General features: G+C 41.2%; 1 protein-coding gene and 2 pseudogenes across 3 annotated transcripts in view; all 3 read left to right on the forward strand.

The window, feature by feature from the left end:
* Window positions 1-15304, forward strand: part of LOC116541842 (contactin-associated protein-like 3) — a 105957-nt gene that overhangs the window by 21813 nt on the left and 68840 nt on the right. The gene's annotated exons all lie outside the window — the stretch shown is intronic.
* Window positions 2275-3749, forward strand: LOC116541841 (annotated as a pseudogene). The gene has a single exon (XR_004264971.1). The product of XR_004264971.1 is annotated as a Na(+)/H(+) exchange regulatory cofactor NHE-RF1-like (transcript).
* LOC116541843 lies at window positions 11274-14012 on the forward strand (annotated as a pseudogene).

The raw sequence follows: 15304 nt of genomic DNA on the forward strand, positions 1-15304 counted from the left end.
CGGCTCCCTGGTCCTGCTGGGTCTCCCTTGGTACAATCTGTGTGTGCCTTGAATGGGTCACATCTAACTTGACAGTGTTTGAACTCTTTGTATACCCCTTGCAATATCTGAGTATTACTTATTGGATGCCTTAGATTCTGCCATGTCCTTGTTTTTAGCCTTGTATTCTTTTTTTTTTCTGCCACAGTATACATTTTGTTGTCCTAGATTATTTAATTATCCCTATTTGGATGAGAAAATTGGCAAAGTAAAGAAGCATTTAAAAAATTTTTATTATGTTTTAACTACAGCTCTTAGTTTATTTCTTATTATGGCTGACTCGATTCTCTCTTTAGCATCCACTGTAGAGAAATAAGCATATAATGGTTTATTCATGCTCCACTGTGACTATTCCATTTATATTTGTAAACATATCTCATGAGGAGTGTGTTTCTTTTACGTATGCTTAAGCAGAAGTGTAGAAAATTGAATGTTGTCTTGCTGTGTGAATTAGAGGGAACTTTAAACACCAAATACATCCTGATAAGGAATCATCCTGGCATTTTCTGAACACAAACTCAGGTGGAACTTCTTTGAATGAATTCTCAGAGGAAATTAAATTTACACTGTTAACAAAATGTATTTGTAGGCATATATTAAAAAGATTCAGAAGTGTACATTGTATTTTATGTAATTTTGCTTTCCTATTTTCTTATTGCCCTGGTTCTTTTTTTTTTTTTTAACTCCCTGTTGTATTTCTTGGTGTTCTCTGTATTTGAGCATATTTAATACGTTGCACATTGGACCAAATAAATATGTTCTGACATTGTTATAGGCAGTATAGTTATCAAAGATGAGCAACTTAACATTTTTCTTTTCATTTTTCTTAGTTAAGTCTGTTATTTCATTTGTTGCAGAGATTTGGGCTCTGTTTTGTTACTTTAGATTCTATTTCTGCAGAACCTAAGGGGATTGTCATTATCATTGAAACAGTGATTAAGCCTGGACACAGGGGATAAAGGAAAACAAGGTTAATCTCAAGCCATAGCTCTTCTTGATGTCAAATCATATTTTGTACTAAAGTACATGACTATGAGGGCTCTTTATCATAGGGATCATTTTATTTTTAGTTCATGTTCCTGTAACTCATCGTGCAAAAAAAGCATGATATCAATCTTAATAAAATTTATTTTCATGTTAATGAAGTTAGAAAAACAGGCCTATTTTATTACTTTAGTTAGCTACCTAGTTTATTACAAACTCATTGTTGTTGCTTTTTTTAATTGGTTTTGACTTTTTTCTTCTCCCATGTGGTAGCCTGCAATATTCATCAAAGGAGTTCCAAACTGGGGGTGATTTATTGAAGGCTGTAGATTATCTCTAGTGTTTTAATATCCTTTATTAGATTCAGGTGGTCTATGGAAGAATGACTGAACAAATGTTCTGATCATAAATAATTAAACTAACAAATAAGTGACCCCTTGACTCAGACATTAAAGCCTTTCTCCAGTGGAGTGTAAAGATCTTGGAGCTAAAAATTAGCAGGCAGAAAACAAGTAGTTTTCCAGTTGTGCAGCCCAGTGCTTTGTACCCACGTGATAGGAAGACGCCATGGAAACAGCTGTGATAGTTACTCAAGCCTTAGCCTGAGGGGTGAGAGGGGAAGAAGGTAGCTATGGCATCAGGGAAGAAGGTAGCCATGCCATCCTGTCTGGCCCAGGGTAAGGGATCAAAATGGACTTTTTGGAGGTATCTTTCTTCATGCCTCTTGGATACCACAAGTAAACTAGTTCTTCCATGTCAATAAATGATGAACCCATGGGCCAAAGCAAGTTAATGAACTTTTATAAGCAACTTAATTAATTCCCTTTAATGGGGGAAGACTCAAGTTTTCCACCAAAGGTTTCATAAGTTATGATGCATAATCCAGAATTACTTTCAACTTGTAAAAATACATTATCACGAATATTGGATAGATTGGATTATAATTAATTAAATATGTTTGGCTTTCTACATATTCATAGTTAGAATTTCAGTGTAGCCTCTAACATGGTGTTGGCTAATTTCAGGATAAATTGACCTGTTGTAAAGTTAAGAAGCTAAGGGTCAGTGTTTGCATTTCTACACCTTTCACATTGCATCACTTGAAGCTAGAAGAACTCTGTGGCATGTTATTTGTAAAAATAAGACTGAAATAAGCTGACAAAGACTTAGGGCGAAAAATAAGATTTTGATTAGAATTGAAGAAAACATTTTAATAATAATATCAAAGAAATTCAGAGATGCGGCCGCCGCGCGGGGCGGGGATTGGTCCGCGCTCCTCTCTTTTCTCCTCAAGGTTCGCGGCGGCCGTCGGTTCCCGGGACACCTGCTGCCTTCGCCCGTCCCGCGGCGCCGGGCTTCCCTGCTGCGCTCCCGGTTCTCTGGGCGGGAAGAAGGGCTGAGCCGTCCAGTCGCCAACAGAACCCCGAGTGGCGCCGCTGAGCCGTCGCAGGGCGAGATGAGCGCGGACGCGGCGGCCGGGGCGCCCCTGCCCCGGCTCTGCTGCCTGGAGAAGCGTGCGAGCGGCTAGGGCTCCCACCTGCACGGCGAGAAGGGCAAGGTGGGCCTGTACATCGCTGGTGGAGCCCGGCTCGGCGGCCGAGAAGGCGGGGCTGCTGGCCGGGACCGGCTGGTGGAGGTGAACGGCGAGACCCACCAGCGGGTGGTGAACGCATCCGCGCCGCGCTAACGCCGTGCGCCTGCTGGTGGTCGACCCCGAGACGGACGAGCAGCTGCAGAAGCTCGGCGTCCAGGTCCGCGGGGAGCTGCTGCGCACCCAGGAAGCGCCGGGGCAGGGTGAGCCGCCGGCCGCCGCCGAGGCGCAGGGGGCTGGCAATGAAAATGAGCCCAGCGAGGCCGACACGAGCCGCCCGGAGCAGCTCAAGGTTCGGCCTTGGCTCTGTACCGTGAAGAAGGGCCCCAATGGCTATAGCTTCAGCCTGCACAGGGACAAGTCCAAGCCAGGCCAGTTCATCTGGTCAGTGGACCCACACTCCCCAGCTGAAGCTTCAGGGCTCCGGGCGCAGGACGGCATTGTGGTGGGGAACGGGGTCCGCATGGAGGGGAAGCAGCATGGGGACGTGGGGTCCGCCATCAGGGCTGGCGGGGATGAGACCAAGCTGCTGGTGGTGGACAGGGAGACGGACGAGTTCTTCAAGAAATGCAAAGTGACTCCATCTCAGGAGCACCTGAATGGTCCCCTGCCTGAGCCCTTCACCAATGGGGAGATACAGAAGAACAGTCGTGAAGCCCTGGCAGAGGCAGCCACGGAGAGCCCCAGGCCAGCCCTGGTGAGAACGGCCTCCAGTTACACCAGCAAGGAGCTGAATTCCCAAGACAGCCCCCCAAAACAGGATTCCACAGTGCCCTCGTCTACCTCCTCCTCTGACCCCATCCTGGATTTCAACATCTTCCTGGCCATGGCCAAAGAGAGGGCCCACCAGAAGCGCAGCAGCAAACGGGCCCCGCAGATGGACTGGAGCAAGAAAAACGAACTCTTCAGCAACCTCTGAGCGCCCGCTGCCAGCCACCCAGTGACTGGCAGGGCCGAGCCAGCCTTCCACCCCACCGTTTTCCTTCTCCGCAGTTACTCCCCTGAATCGACATACAAATCAGCACCCACATCCCCTTTCTTGACAAATGATTTTTCTAGAGAACTATGTTCTTCCCTTACCTTAGGGAAGGTGAATGTGTTCCTGTCCTCCCCCAATCAGAAAGCAGACTCTGCCTCTCTCCTCCTCACTGAGTGCCTCACCCTACCAGGTGTCCCTTTGCCACCCAGCCTGGGACACCACTGGGACCTACACCAAGCCAGGATCATGGGACCAGGTGAAAGGGCACCCTCCCTTCCACCCCCATGTGATAACTGGGTTCAGGGCTGATCAAAGAACTCTGACTGCAGCAACTGCAGCTGGAAGTGGACAGGACATCTATTATCCTGAGAGCTGTGGCTGACATATCTTGTTTTCATTTGATTTTTGTTGTTTAAAGAGTGCAGTATTTTTGCAGAGTCTAGAGGAAAAAAAAAAAGAAATTCAGAGATGCCGTTGAAACCATTTAATTATTTTAACATGTTTGTTATTCCTTTTTCTGTAACTTGGGACACTAATTGAAAATTTCAGAAAATTAACATGTAGTTTAAAATATTTAAAATATGAGAATTCAGATGATATATTAGCACATAGTAAATTCTAAACATTTTGAAATAAATAATGAATGATCTATATTAGGAAATAAAATCTTTAATGATATATACACACAAATATAGAACTTGGTTTTCTCCATGATCAGTAATTGGCTTTCAGACGCAAGTTAATTATGCAATGATTGTCATTGGTTTATTATACTTTTCAATAAATTAACCAACGTTTTGTTTAGTTGACAAATACAGACGCAGGTGAATTCATTTTACCTTTTTCCTTAGGCCTGTCTTCTCATGGGCTTATAGCTACGTCTGTGTCAAATGAGTTTGTGAAAATCTAATCTCTTATTTTAAACAATTTCAACAATTAATAAACACTGTCAAGTTATTATTCCATGACCGTTTGAGATGAAAAACCAGCCATTTTGGGTATTCTTGACATGCTGGCTAAAGACACACATTTATTTGTGCATTTGCTGCCCTGTGTCTCCTCTGCATATATTATATGAGCAGTTTCAGTTTAAAGTTTATTTTTCTGTAATTCAAATTCCTTGCTTCTTAATGCTGGTTGTCATATGAATATGCCTTTCTAAGATTAGGATAAACCACTCTTCTTGGTGTTTTCTTTCAGTCCTGTCTTGAATCATTTTTAATCAAAATGCTAGGCCTAGGTCAACTGATTGTAATTTGTGTATAAGGAAAAAATGGAAGGTGACCTGAAGAATTTTCTCTCCCTCCTTTTACCCAAGAGTATTTATTCTTATTTTGAAATGAGAAATTCCTTCAGAATTTCCCAAGATCAAAGAGGTATATCTCACTGACAGCTAAGACCCTGCTGTCTTCATCTCTAAGTTGGCTAATCTTGTCCAAAAGAGGCCTCTTCTGTGTTGGAATTGCCTTTAGTTTTAAAAAAACAATTATGCACAAAGTGCTTTTTCCATCTTATTCAAATTCCAAAGTTAGAAGAAAAGACATCTGAAGTTTCCAAGTAGAACTATAACAGACCTAGTGTTTTTAATATCCCCATAAATAAGCATTCTGGCATAAGGGAGCGTTTGCCGGTTGCTCATTGAATGGTGTCTTGGCCACTTGCAGACCAACACAGGATGAGTGTAAGGTAAACTCTCTGGTCTAAAGAGAGAACGCATAAGGCTCTGCAGCTGTAAACATGTCTACTGAGCCAAGCTAGACTTCCTTAGTGCATTGTGCCACTTAGTTATTTTTAGGATTTCCCTCCCTACTTATAAATTTTCCACCTCAGGCTAAAGGAATGCGGGGTATTAAGGAGGATTAGTAAGACAGAAGGGGCAAGAATTTGGAAATGCAAAACCTAGAAAAGATGGAGATGATTTACCAGAGTCATGGAGGAATTAATAGCATATTAATGTCAACATCATTATGGCCCACACACACCTATCATGCTCTGTAGCACTGATGCCCAAGGTCCATCTCAGATCACACTTGTTTCACCAGACATTTGGGCCACCCAGGGGCTATATCTCGTAGAGAGCATAATATTAAAAGAATGGAAAACAATGATAAGTTATGACAATGTGTGAAAAACATGAAAAAGATTTTATATTCTCTCGTGATACATATAATTCAAGATGCTACTGCAACAAATTAAAAAAATATATATATGCTTGTTTCCAAGGATAACCCATGTGTTTTCATGGTCTAATGAAGTTAGACAGCATTGCTATTTGTGGCTTGACACCTCTACAATTGCTCCTTGTTAAGGTAGCAAAATGAATATACAACAATAACTAACCATGCGTTAGACCCAAGGAGGGTTCGAGAAGTTTTTCAGGGAACCTTCAACTAAGGAAGCAAGCTGTCTTATTTGGCGATCCATAAGCAGCAAAGGTAAACATTGCTTTAGACATTTCTGCTGAAATGGCATAAAACACACGGATTGCATACTGCTTTGGGGGTTTTAAATACTTGGAAACAATGCAGTGAACACAAATATTACTGTGAAGAATATTTCAGCAAATGGGAAGCTTACAAAATGGATAAAACCGAAGAAGTGTCTCATGTTTATAGTTCTCACCTGAAGAGATTCAGCTATATGGGTGGACCTCATCAACATTTGAAACTTTCTTTCCAAGAGGTTTTTCCTGTAGAATTTTAGGACTTTCTAGGAAGATGCATGACAGATGCATGCATGGTTGCTGTTTTGGGTCACTGTGAAACTGCCCTAATGAGGCCATTATGCTGCCTCCTTGTGATATTTATTTGTGAGTTGATGACAATGTTGTAGAGAAAATAGACAGTGAAGCTGTTGAAAAATTTTACAGGTTGACATCAATTATCACCTAGAACTCTTCTCTCAGTTTTCTGAGTGAATGAGAATTGTGTTTAAAAAGACACTTTCTGCCTCGTTTCTTCTCCAGTTATTTTGAAAAAGCTCAGGTACTGATTTCTTAGGAAAGAGGAATACAGGGAAACTAGAGGCAGGAATTTGTGCTGCACACAACCTAGCCATGACTCTGGGTGCGTCAGCCCTTTGGATCTGGCCAGGTAAGCATTTGCCCAGGTATCGGGCTGCCTATGTGGCTCCACAGAACAAAGATGGGGAAGCAGAGACATCAGCTTCTCTTGTAGCACAGCACACAGCCTTCTAGGAGTGGAGACATGCTTTTTAAAATTACTAGCACAAGTACTTACCTCAACTCAACAGAAAAAATAGCAATCTATACCTGGTTGTCCTGAAAATGTTTCATTAATTTACTTGTATTCAGTAAATATAAAACCATAGTTGGTGATTTTTCGGTAAGTACAGAATACATATTTGGTGGCTTTTTTTTTTTCCCATGCAAAGTGTATAAATATTGTAGGGCCAAAGACTCAGTTATTTTTTTGATTGAATAAACCTACAGAGGATAGATTCCAGTGTCAGTAAGACAAATAATTTCTGCTTCTCTGAGGGAGTAAGTTTGCTACATGCGCACACACACACACACACAGAAAAAATGGTCAAAAGTTGCTTTTATAAAATCCAAGATTTGTTACATTAGCACCTTACTCCATGAAGACTATAATATATGAATACAAAATAATATGTATGAATGTTTGATGATTTGCGGAAAAATATCTTGTAGTCATCACTCCCTCCTTTCTCCAAATTCTGTGTATTGTCCCTGAAACAGTTCAGGCTTATGATCCTTCTGCGTCATTTCCATGGTGCTCCTTAATTCAGTCTCTTCATGTCTCACTTGGATTATTTTGAAAGTCCCGTGATTGATCTTCAACTTTTGAAGCTTTCCCTAATTAATTAAATGCTTAGCAAAGTCCTCAATTAATCTTCTTTAAAGTGCTATTCTGTTCTTGTCACATGCTCAATTGATGAATCTCAGACAGTAACCCTCTGCATAGAGCAGTTATCAAATTCACAAGGCACCTAATGCCCCTCGCCGTAAGTAAGAAGGTGGTGTATTTAATTTTGGAGTAAAGGAAATATATATGTCACAAAATCAAAATGTAAGATCAATTACAATTCAGCTAATAATTAAGAGGATATAAGGTGTCTCAGTGAATGTATTTTTATGTTTTTGAAGTGTATTTTTTTATGTTTGAACTTAGCGGTTGTTAATAAATTTTGGAAAGTTCCTGCTTTATGGAAATGAATCAGTGATTCTAAGTGGTTCTTTGAGTATAGAAACAAAGATAATAACAAAAATACAAATTTCACAGTCTAGAATAGAAAACATTACTAGCAATCACAACTCAAATATGAATATAAAAAGTGTCTTTATTAACCTGGGGTAAAAGCCTCTCTGGGTGGGGCTTTTACCCAGGCAACTAAACAGGTGGTGCGGGATGAATGTTTGAAAAGTGGAACTTTCTTGGACCCACTCCTCCCATTTTCCACTGCCTGCTGTGCACTTGCAGCAGACTAGAGCATGATTTCGTCTGTGTTTTCAAACAAAACGGGGAATCCAATATTTTCTGGAATAACCATAGAATAATGTTTTCCAGTGTGAACTTGGTGAATTTTATGAATGAAAGAGAAGCAGATATTGGATCCACAGAGCCATCTTTGAAGGTAGCACATCTAATATCAAAAACTTTTGTGTGGGACTGGGTGCGGTGGCTCACGCCTGTAATCCTGGCACTTTGGGAGGCTGAGGCGGGTGGATCACTTTGAGCCCAAGAGTTCGAGACCAGCCTGGGCAGCATCCAAATCTGTCTCTATTTACAAAGAGAGAAAGAGAGAAAGAAAGAAAAGTTCCATGCCTCTGTTACGGCCTAGGAATGTGTAAAGTCCATCACAAAGTTAATATTTTGCTTGGAGGGGCAAGTAGAATGAGCTTTTGGAAAAATTCTTTTAACAATTCTTTGATCTAGTAATTCCTGAAAATCTTTGAGGTTGATGAAAATACTTTTTCATGTTAGGATGAATCATTCTGTGAGTCCTGGTGCAAGTCAGGCAGAAACATATGACGAAAGGTTTTTTACTAAGGGCTGGAGGAATATGAGGTTTAAAATAGAAATAAAAACTTTCTTCATGACACCGATAATTCCTATGGAGACCGTTTCTGTGTGGGGTGATGTGTACAGTTAAGACAAATGACCCTGGATTCCAAGCTCACAGAAATTTTTCTCCAGTGCCTCAGACTTCAGTCTTCACTCCCAACTCCGATTGTCTTGAATCTCCTGTGTAGAGAAAAGGAGATCATCATTGCAGATACTGTGAACCAAGCCATCAATCTTCACTTCCCAAGTCCAAAAGGATCGCTTGGGTCTGAGGTAGAAAACATTTGAAAGAGAATTGAGCAGGTTAAAGGTGTTTTAATTTTTCTATCCCACAGACCGGGTACCCTCAGCAGGACTGCACATTAGGATGCGTAGGGAGGTGGGGACTGCCCTGAAGCTCTGCTCTCAAGCGGAGCCCTCCAGGTGGCTTATGGCAGCCTTCACTGAAGCTCAGGGATCTGAGTGTGCACTCTCAAGTGTGTAGTGAAAAGGAGGCCACCAGTCTCCAAGAACAGCCTGCACAGTGTCCTGATGGTGATGTGGCACATGGAGTGACAGGACTGGACACCCTGCAGCAGCTCTGATGGCCCGTGAGGACAGCCCCAGTTATCCAAGGACACCTTGAGGTACCAAAGGCAGGTGAGCAAGGCCATGTTCCTGCCTGAGGTCTAGCAGGGGGAGGAGAAAGGAGCATCAAAAAGTTGTGGAGAGCACTGTCCCAGCCTGGGATGGGAGGACCTGGCTCCATCAGCCGCAGGTTGCCATCCCAGAGGTCAGTGTGGTGCTGACTGCTGCCTGGGGCCTGAACGTACTTCCCTCCCAGCTTTACCAAGGCAACTAGCAAAGCCAGAAGAGCCCAGAGTTAACTTTGGTGAAGAGAAAGTAAAAGAACCCCTGAAGGAATTTTCAAGGGGCTGTGACCAATGCAGAGATGAACTGACAGGCTTATTCCTTAACTGGACAGAGACACGTGATGTGACTACTTTCAGTCTCTGTGTTAGCCAGAATTCAAGCTCCTAGTAGAAAGCTTTCTGAGTTATGAAAAAATGAAGTTACACTTTCCCTCATGAGTTTGTGATTTAAAAATTTATACCTGCAGAATGTTTCTGATGGATTAGCTCAAGTGGCTTTTGTGAGGGTTACTGTCAGTATCTTCTGTAGCCTCAAAAATGTGGTGTTGTTGAGGTTAGCTTAAATTTTTCTTAAAAAGCCTGAAACATGATACAGAATGCTTGCAGCAAAAGAATTTTACATTTTCCCCACACTTGTACTTACTAGAGCCAAGTACATCAAAGATGTGGATTAAAACCCATGATACAGGAAACTCTGACACTTGTGATAACATGGATGAACCTGGAGGACATTATGTTAAGTGAAATAAACCAGGGACAGAGAGACAAATACTGTATAGTCTCACTTACATGTGGAATCTAAAGAAAGTGGACTCACAGAAGTAGAGAGTAGAATGGGATTAGTAAAGTACCTATCATGACATAGTATTTTTTTCACAAAAATAGTTGTGAAGATTAAATGAATTAAAACACATAAAATAGTTAGGTTATGTTACACCAATATTCAGAGCAGGTGTATCTACAAGAACCAAAAGAGAAACAACCCAAATGTCCGTTGACAGATAAATGGAAAAACCTAATGTCGTGTAGGAAGAAAATTCTGGCCCGTACTATAACACAGATGAACTTTCAAGACATTACACTACGTGCAATAAGCCAGACACAAAAGGACAAATATTACATTATTCCATGTATATGAGGTACCTAGAGTAGTAAAATTCATAGAGACAAGAAATAGAGTAGTGGTTGCCAGGGGCTGGTAATGGGGTTATTGTTCAGTGGGTTCAGAGTTTTTGTTTGGGAAGATGAAAAAGCTCTAGGGATAGATGGTAGTGATGCTTGCACAACACGAATGTACTTAATGCCACTGAATTTTACCTATAAAAACGGTTCAAATGGTAAATTTCATGTGATGTGTATTACCATAATTAATAAATTAGTAGATGATCTGATCCAAAGTAGCTAAAATCTACTGAGTTCTGTTGAAGTAGAAATTATAATTAGTAGTGCTTTTTTTTGAGACGGAGTCTTGCCCTGTTGCCCAGGCTGGAGTGCAGCGGCATGATCTCTGCTCACTGCAACCTCCGCCTCCTGGGTTCAAGTGATTTTCCTGTCTCTGCCTCCCAAGTAGCTGGGATTACAGGTGTGTGCCTCCATGGCTGGTTATTTTTTTGTATCTTTAGTAGAGACGGGGTTTCACGATGTTGGTCAGGCTGGTCTCGAATTCCTGACCTTGTGATCTGCCCACCTCAGCCTCCCAAAGTGCTGGGATCACAGGTGTGAGTCACCATGCTCAACAATTAGTAGTATTAACAGTAGGAATAAAAGTGGCAGTGAAGCATATTGTTTCACAACATCTAGCTCAGAGCCTTGAAAAGCAAACATTAAATAATATGAGATGGTATTAAATGTAAGCTTCTATAGTAGAATAATTCAGAATAAAACATGAAATAATGCCAAGTAATGTTAGTTGTTAACCAAAGAAATGTCAAAACTCTGAAAGAGCTTGTTGAATTAGGTTATGGTAGCCCACAGTTTGGCGGGGAGGGGGACGTCAGTGATGTTTAAGTAGTGTACATGGTCTGAATCCCCTATGGTTCCATTTAAATTGGCCACCACATTGCCAGTTGTATGCCACTGACAACTTAAAAACAAACTCTACAGGGGCGGGGGGGCTGCACTACCACCCTCCACTCCCGGGGCCCAAACCGGAATCGGAGCTGAATGGCTTGGGCCTGGGCCTGGCTCAGGGGCCACGCATCGGGACCAGGTCAGATGTGGGCAAGAAGCACAAGTCAGACAAACACCTCTACAAGGAGTATGTAGAGAAACCCTTTAAGTTGGTCTTCAAAGTAGGCTGAAACAAAGTCACTGAACTCCTCTTGGGCAGCTTGGGGCACGACTCCAGCCTCTTCGAAGACAAAAACGATCATGACAAACACAAGGACAGAAAGCAGAAAAAGAGAAAGATAGGAGAGAAGCAGTTTCCAGGGGAAGAAAAGGGGAGAAAACGCAGAAGAGTTACAGAGGATAAAAAGAAGCGAGATTGAGACCGTGTAGAGAATGAGGCAGGAAAAGACCTCAGGTGTCACGCACCTGTGAGATTAGACTTGTCCCCAAGAAGCTCTTACAAGCTCTTTAGTCAAACAAGAAATAGAACAGACACCCCTTCAAGAAGCTTTGGATCAGCTGATGAGACAATTGCAGAGAAAAGATCCAAGTGCTTTCTTTTCATTTCCTGTGGCTGATTTTATTGCTCTTGGCTACTTCATGATCATTAAACACCCAGTGGATTTTAGTACCATGCAAGAAAAGATCAAGAACAATGACCACCAGTCCATAGAAGAACTAACGGGTAACTTCAAACGAATATGTGCTAATGCCATGATTTACAGCAAACCAGAGACCATTTATTATAAAGCTGCAAAGAAGCTGTTTGCACTCAGGGATGAAAATTCTTAGCCAGGAAAGAATTCAGAGCCTGAAGCAGAGCACAGACTTCATGGCTGACTTGCAGAAAACTCGAAAGCAGAAAGATAGACCAGACACCTTGCAGGGTGAGGAGGACAGAGGCTGCTGGCCGAGAGAGAGAGTGAGAGAGAGAGAGAGAGAGAGAGAGAGAGAAATCTGAAGATGGCCAAGCACTCTTGAAGCCAAGTCTTCAAGAATCCCAGCAAAGAAAATAAAAAGAAAGACAATGGTTTACTTGAAAATAAGAGCAATAACTTAGAAAGAGAACAGGAGCAGCTTGACCACATTGTGAAGGAATCTGGAGGAAAGCTGATCAGGCGGGCTGTGAACAGTCAGTGCAAAGTTGAAAGAAGAAAACCAGATGGAACAATGACATTGAGACTTCACCATCCTGTGGATCCCATTGTAGGAGAGCCAGGCTACTGCCCTGTGAGACTGGGAAAGACAACTGGGAGACTTCAGTCCATAGTGGATACTTTGCAGGGTTCAAAGAGGATAAAAGGAGCAAAGTCACTCCAGTGTTATATTTGAATTATGTGCCCTACAGTTCTTAATGCACCACATTATGACCCCACTTTTGCAAATATCAGCTAGGATGATTCTGATTTAATCTATTCAACCTACGGGGAAGACTCTGATCTTCCAAGTGATTTCAGCATCCATGAATTTTTGGCCACATGCCAAGATTCTCCATATGTTATGGTAGATAGTTAGTTTACTGAATGTTTTAACAGAAGGAGGGCATTCCAGGACCCTACAAGAATGGGAGATGTCATTCCCTGAAGATGAAGGCCGTACTAGGACACTTGACACAGCGAAAGAAATGGAAATTACAGAAAAAGAGCCAGGAGGGCATTTGGACTCCAATACTCAAGACAGGCTCATAGCAGTGAAAGCAGTACCATACTTTGGCTTACCAGTTGAAGTTTTTGACTCTGAAGAAGCTGAAGTATTCCAGTAGAAACTTGATGAGACCACCAGATTGCCCAGGGAGCTCCAGCAAGCCCAAAATGAACGTATGAGCACCTCAAACGTTGAGATTATATTGAGACCCTCTCTCAACATGATCTGTCTCTTGGGTCCCTCATACAGAGAAATGCATCTCACTGAACAAATGACCAATTATCTTAAAGAATTTGCAAGGAAGTCACTTCAGGTGATATTGTAAGCACCTATAGAGTTCGAAAAGCAATAGGGAGTTCCATTCCTTCCCCTATCATGGAAAACAACTTTGTGGATTTGATAGAAGATATTCAGGAACCTAAAAAGATGGATGTTGCTGAGTGTGGTCCTAGTGGGAGTTGAGGCTGCCTAGTATTTGGTTATATATCATGTACATACTTTTTCATTCTTTTTTTTTTAACTCACCGCCCCTCCCCCCCACCCCAGATGGAGTTTCGCTCTTGTTTCCTAGGCTAGAGTGCAAGATCTCAGCTCACTGCAACCTCTGCCTCTGGGATTCAGATGATTCTCCTGCCTCAGCCTCCCAAGTAGCTGGGATTACAGGCGTGCACCACCACGCCCGACTAATTTTTGCATTTTTAGTAGAGACAGGGTTTCACCATGTTGGTCAGGCTGGTCTCAAACTCCTGTCCTCAGGTGATCCACCCACCTTGTCCTCCCAAAGTGCTGGGATTACAGGTGTGAGCCATTGTGCCTGGCCCATACATTTTCATTCTTAACTTAGAAATGCTTTTCAGAAGATACTAAATATTTGTAAGTTGTGTTTTTAGTTAAACTTAGGAACAGTGAAAAAAAAAGACTCGACAGAGAAACCTCTAAGAATAAGATTAATGCATTTCTAATTCTCTGTCACAACTATTCAGTTTTAAAAAACATAAAAATAGGATCAAAAATCTTATTATGAAATGTCTGTACCAGTTTTACCTTGTGTATTAGAAATGCAATATGGCTTTTGGTGCATTTTAATTAATTTCATAAGGAGTCCCAATCAGCTGATGAGTGGTTTTAGAATTATTCCTGTAATTGTCAACCTGGAGAGCTCTTCACTATTTTATTCGTACTTCACTGAAAATTAAAGTTCACTTTTGTGCCTCATTTTATACATAATGTGTTGTAACACATCACCATTTGGGATTATTCCTTCCAATAGAATATATATGTGTATTTTCTATTTATAACTAGCTGACACAGGACCATTCTCATAATCCCATTTGACTTTTGTATTAGTAGATATAACAATCTCCCTTTTGTTCAAATTGAAAAAGTGTAAAATGAGGATGATGATGATGATTGTGACTGCACTGATAATTCTTTGTATGCCATTATTTTAGCTTTAAACATTTTTAAGTGTTATCTAGTGCAAAAGCTGCTCAAATCATATACCCCAGTCTCCATGATATGATTATTATATATTGCATGCCTGTATCAAAATCTATCATGTATCCCATAAATCTATATGCCCACTATATATCCACAAAAATTAAAAATTAAAAAGGAAAATAAGCTAAAAAAAGGTCAGATTTTTTTATATCATAGAGCTAACTTTTTTTTCCAAAAATTTTAAGTTTCATTATATTTAGAAAACAGCTTTATGGGGTTTTAGAGAACATGGTTTTTCTTCCATGTACCTTCCTATTTATTTTTTATGATGCTCAAAGTTGCTAAGTTTCCAGATGTTTTAGTAAGAATTAGCAATGCCCTGTGTACCATCTCGTCACCACCTCTTTCCTGTTACAGGAAAGAAATAAGAAGATATTCTGTAGTCAATTTAGATTGCTTGCCAAAATAGTTTTAAACTGATTTGTAATTTTTCCTAAACCAGAATGAGGAATGTTATGGTTTAAAGTATTAATATATATGACATTGTCACACTGTGTTTCAGACACTTAAGAAATGTAGAGAAATTATTGTAAAATATATTTTAGAAAAAGATGTTATAACAAGATGAGGACAAAAGTCTGTGAAGTGTTGTGAGGAAGGCCTAGGGAAGCAGGAGGAAGGTGGGGAGATCAGAGGATGACCTGGAGCCAAAGAAGAAGGGCCCAGCTCCCAGGGTCTCCACAGCACTGCTGGCCTTTCACCCACAGTTTTTCTCAGTCTTCCTTCCAGATCCCTCAAGGAAGTAAATGGATTTTGTAAAGAGCAAGTAATTATAACA

Source organism: Sapajus apella, unplaced genomic scaffold, assembly GCF_009761245.1.
Source record: "Sapajus apella isolate SASKATOON/1434 unplaced genomic scaffold, GSC_monkey_1.0 scaffold157, whole genome shotgun sequence".
Lineage (NCBI taxonomy): Eukaryota > Metazoa > Chordata > Mammalia > Primates > Cebidae > Sapajus > Sapajus apella.